Source organism: Rattus norvegicus, chromosome 14 (genome assembly GCF_021556685.1).
Source record: "Rattus norvegicus strain SHRSP/BbbUtx chromosome 14, alternate assembly SHRSP_T2T, whole genome shotgun sequence".
NCBI classification, from domain to species: domain Eukaryota; kingdom Metazoa; phylum Chordata; class Mammalia; order Rodentia; family Muridae; genus Rattus; species Rattus norvegicus.
In genome coordinates this window covers 84340920-84346554 of record NC_141547.1, presented here as the reverse complement: position 1 = coordinate 84346554, position 5635 = coordinate 84340920, and positions in this window count along the sequence as shown.

The following is a 5635-nucleotide window of genomic DNA, read 5'->3' as shown; positions in this document are numbered from 1 at the left end:
CCCATAGAAACACCACCCACAGGGCAACCCAGAGCCACCACACTTATGAGATCCAGAGAGAGTGGCAGAAACCAAGGGATGGAGAACCTACACGTAACAGTGCAAGACCAACACCCGGAATCGCAGTCATCCCAGCCCAGAGGGAAACTCCTGGACACCAGTGCAGAACCACAGTCATCAACATCAGAATCAGCATCAGTCAGCATCTCCTCCAGAACCAACAACCCTCCGACGACAGACAGGCCCTGAGAAATGCAACACAGTTGAAGTTCAAGACAAAGACTTCAAAATAGCAATTATGAATATGTTCAAAAACTTTAAGTGCCTTAATAAAGTCTGTGAAGACAGAAACGGTGAAATGGAATGGGGCAAACAGACACACAAGCAGAAATCTCTTCGAATCATCGAAGAGAAGCCAAGCTGAGGTAAAACTGAAAATGAAAAATTCAGGAGGTCAAAACCCTCAGAGGCAAGCCTCCCAACAGAATACAGGGGATGAAAGAGAGACTCTGAAGACGAGGTGGAAGAAATGGATACCTCTGTCAAAAAAAAAAAAAGTTAAATCTAAAAATATCCAGGTACAAAATAGCCAGGAAATCCAGGACATTATGAAAAGACCTAATTTACAAATAATAGGAAGAGAAAAAACCCAGGTCAAGGGACAGAAAACATTCTCAACAAAATCATAGAAGAAAATTTCACCAACCTAAAGAAGGAGTTGCCTATCAAGATACAAGAAACATACAGAACACCAGATAGGACCAGAAAAGAAAAGTTCGATGATAATCAAAATAGTAACATCAGAACACTGAAAACTATTAAAAGCTATAAGGGAGAAAAGGCATATAAAGGTAGACCTATTAGAATAGCAATTGACAGGGTTGGGGATTTAGCTCAATGGTAGAGCGCTTGCCTAGCATGCGCAAGGCCCTGAGTTCAGTCCCCAGCTCCGAAAAAAAAAAAGAAAGAAAAGAATAGCAATTGACTTCTCAATGGAGACTGTAAAAGCCAGAAAGGCCTGGGTAGATGTTCTACAAACTCTAAGAGATTAAGATGTCAGCCAGACTACTTTACCCAACAAAACTTTCAATCACAAAACATTCCGCAATAAAACTAAATTTAAGCAGAATCTGTCTACAAATTCAGAACAACGGAAGATGCGAGAAGAAAAACCTTCAATCTGAGGAGGATAACTACATCCAAGAAAATACAAGGAATAATTAATCACAGACCAACAATCAAGAGAGGAGAAGTAAGTCTACACGGTAACAAAACAGCCCAGAACCAATAAACTCTGTTCACTGATAACTCTACCAATGGTCTCAATTCCCCAACAAAAGGGCACTCATTAGATATGAAAACAGGATCCACACCTTAACATCAAGGTAGACATTACCTGAGGGTAAAAGGATGGAAAAAGGTAGTCCAAGCAAATGGACTCAAGAAGCAAGCAGGTGTAGCCATTTTAATACCTGACAAAATATACTTCAAGATTAACCTGAAGAGATAGGAAAGAACGTGTCATACTCATCAAAGAAAAAAGTCTGGGCTGGAGAGATGGTTCAGTGGTTAAGAGCACTGACTGTTCTTCTAGAGGTCCTGAGTTCAATTCACAGCAAGCGCATGGTGGCTCACAACCATCTGTAATGAGATCTGATGCTCTTTTCTGATGTGTCTGAAGTCAGCTACAGTGTACTCACACACAGAAAATAAATCTTAAAAATAAAAAGAAAGGGGGTTGGGGATTTAGCTCAGTGGTAGAGCGCTTGCCTAGGAAGCACAAGGCCCTGGGTTCCCCAGCTCCGAAAAAAAGAACCAAAATAAATAAATAAATAAATAAATAAATAAATAAATAATAAATAAATAAATAAATAAATAAATAAATAGAAAGAAAGAAAATCCAACAAGAGTGTATTGCGATTCTAAACATTTAAGCACCAAACACAAGTATACCCAAGCTCATCCAAGAAACACTACGACAGCTCAAATCGCATACTGACCCTCATACAGGGTTAGCGGGAGACTTCTACTCATCCAGGCAAAAACTAAACAGATGGCATAAACCAAAGGGACGCAGCAGATATTTATAAAAAATTTTCGGGTTGAGAATTTAGCTCAGTGGTAGAGCGCTTGCCTAGGAAGTGCAAGGCCCTGGGTTTGGTCCCCAGCTCCGAAAAAAGAAAAAAAAAAGGAAAAAAAAAACACAAAAAACAAAAAAAAATTTTTTTTTCACTAAAACAACAAAAAAAAAGGGCTCACGGAACTTTCTTCAAAAAAATGACCGCATAGCTAGACAGAGAGTAATCCTCGACAGATATGAGAAAATTAAAATGCCACCCTGCGTCCTCTCTGAACATCCAGGGTTAAAACTGAATGTTATTTATTTATTTATTTTTTTTTTTGGTTCTTTTTTTTGGAGCTGGGGACCGAACCCAGGGCCTTGCGCTTCCTAGGCAAGCGCTCTACCACTGAGCTAAATCCCCAGCCCCAAAACTGAATGTTATTAACGACAGAAAGACGACAAACTCATGGAGACTGAGCAACTCACTGCTGGATGGAGAATCGGTCAAAACAAACTTACACGGAAACCCGGAACTTTAGGACTGGATGGAAATGAAAATACAACAACATTCCCAAACCTGAAGGACTATTGGTGGTTCCAAGAGGCAAGGTCATAGCACTGAGTGCCTACATAAAAAGTCGGAGAGATCTTATACTAGCAACCTAACAGCACACCAGAAAGCTCTAGAAAAAAAGAAATAGCACCCCGAAAGGAATAGAAGAAATAACTCAGGGCCAAAAATCAATAAAATACAAAAACTTAATAAAACAAAGTGTTACTTGAGAAAAATCAACAAGATTGGACTTGGCAGTGGTGGCACACATCTTTGGTCTCCAAGTTCTAGGCCAGCATGGTCTACAGAGTAAGTTCCAGGACACACAGAGACCCTGCCTATAGATAGATAGATAGATAGATAGATAGATAGATAGATAGATAGATAGATAAATGGGACTTCATGAAACCGAAAAGTTCCCACCTGGTGACAGCCATGGATACACACAGAAACCTTGTCTATAAATAAATAATAAATAAATGGGACCTCATGAGATTGAAAGGTTCCTGTACTGACACTGTGGCAGGATACAGAATGGGAAAAAAATCTCTTCCAACATATATCTAGTAGAGAACTAATATCTACAATACATAAAGAACTAGAAAACAAAAACTGGATGTCAAGAAAACCCAATTAAAAATGGGGTCCAGGGGTTGGAGATTTAGCTCAGTGGTAGAGAGCTTGCCTAGCAAGCACAAGGCCCTGGGTTCGGTCCCCAGCTCCGAGAAAAAAAAAAAAAAGAAAGAAAAGAAAAAAGAATTATCAAAAGATGAAACACAGATGGCTGAGAAACACTTAAAGAAGTGTTAAACATCCTTCGTCATCAAGAAAACACCAATCAAAACTGCTTTGACATTTCGCCTTAGCACTAGTCAGAATGACCAAGCTCAATCCACCAAACTGAAAGTCCATGCTGGCAAGGATGTGGTGGAGTGAGAGGAGCACTCGTTCACTGGTAATGGGAGCACAGATTCATACAGCCACAATGGAAGTCAGTGTGTTGGTTCCTCAGAAAGACAGGGAAAGATCTACCTCAAGACCAAGCTAACCACTCTAGGGTGTCTACAAACAACGCCACACCCTACCGCAGACACAGTTGCCCAGCTGTGTCCATTGCTGACTAATTCATGATAGCCCGAAATTGGAAACAGCCCAGATCTTCATCAACAGATGAATTGTTCAGGAAAATGTGATCCACTTACACAATGGAATATTACCCAACTGTTTAAAACAATGAAATAAATAGAAATGGATGGAGCTAGAAAAAAAATCACCTCAAGCAAAGACAAACATGGTATGTATGTGCTTATATGTGGATGTTAATGTTTTTGGTTTTCTTGAAAAAAAATTTTTTTAAAGACTATGTATGTATGTATGTATGTGTATGTATGTATTTTTTTTAAAGATTTGTTTATTTATTATATATAAGTACACTGTAGCTGTCTTCAGACACACCAGAAGAGGGCATCAGATCTCATTACAGATGGTTGTGAGCCACCATGTGGTTGCTGGGATTTGAACTCAGGACCTCTGGAAGAACAGTCAGTGCTCTTAACCGCTGAGCCATCTCTCCAGCCCTTGAAAAAATTTTTTATTAGATATATTTCATTATTTACATTTCAAATGTTATTCCCTTTCCTGGTTTCCTGTCCATAAGCCCCCATCCCCTTCCCCTCCCCCATAGGGTGTTTCCCCCATCCACCTCCCTTACTGCTCCCACTCCCAACATTCCCCTGCACTGGGGGTCTAACCTTGGCAGAACCAAGGGCTTCCCTTCCACTGGTGCTCCAACAAGGCTATTCTCTGCTACATATGCAGTTGGAGCCCTGGGTCAGTCCATGTATAGTCTTTGGGTAGTGGTTTAGTCCCTGGAAGCTCTGGTTGGTTGGCATTGTTGTTCTTATGGGGTTGCAAGCCCCTTCAGCTCTTTCAATCCATTCTCTAATTCCCCCAAAGGGGTCCTATTCTCAGTTCAGTGGTTTGCTGCTAACATTGACCTCTGTATTGGACAGGCTCTGGATGTGTCTCTCAGGAGAGATCTATATCCGGTCCCTTTCAGCATGCACTTTTTAGCTTCATCAATCTTATCTAGTTTTGGTGGCTGTATATATATATTATATATATATATGGGCCACATGTGGGGCAGGCTCTGAATAGCTGTTCCTTCAGTCTCTGCTCTAAACTTTGCTTCTATATCCCCACCTATGGATATTTTTCTTCCCCCTTTTAAGAGGGAGTTGGAGCATCCACATTTTGGTCATCCTTCTTCTTGAGTTTCCTATGGTCTGTGGATTGCATCTTGGGTAATTCGAGGTTTTGTGCCTAATATCCTCTTATCAGTGAGTGCATACCAAGTGTGTTTTTCTGTGATTGGGTTACCTCACTCAGGATGATATTTTCTAGTTCATTCCATTTACCTATGAATCTCATGAAGTCATTGTTTTTGATAGCTGTGTAGTACTCCATTGTGTAGATGTACCAGATTTTTTGAATCCATTCCTCTGTTAAAGGGGATCTGGGTTCTTTCCAGCTTCTGGCTATTATAAATAAGGCTGCTATGAACATAGTGGAGCATGTGTCTTTGTTGTATGTTGGAGCATCTTTGGGGAATATGTGTCCTGTCCTACAGGACAGTCAACGAGGGTCCAGAGGGTACCTGGAAGAGAATGGGGAACAAGAGACACAAAGAAGGACAAAAGTCTGATCAAGGCGACAAGTTTAATGCTAGCAGGCTCTGGTTATATACAGTAGCAAGGCAGGGGGAGGAGGAGGTCTTCAGGGGGCCGGGAGACCTTGATGTGCTAGCCGATAGGGTAGTTGGTTCACTCCTGCGGGGTGTTGGCCTAGGTCTTGTAGGAAGTTGGCCCCTAGCAGAAGATCAAAATCCATGGGTCTGTAGGAAATTCGCTTTCAGCAAAAGGTTGCAAGCCCTGGGTCTGTAGGGGTCTGTAGGAAGCTGGCTCTTTTGCAAAAGTCATGAGCCCTAGGTCTGTATAGCTAGCTCCCAACCAAAGGTGAGG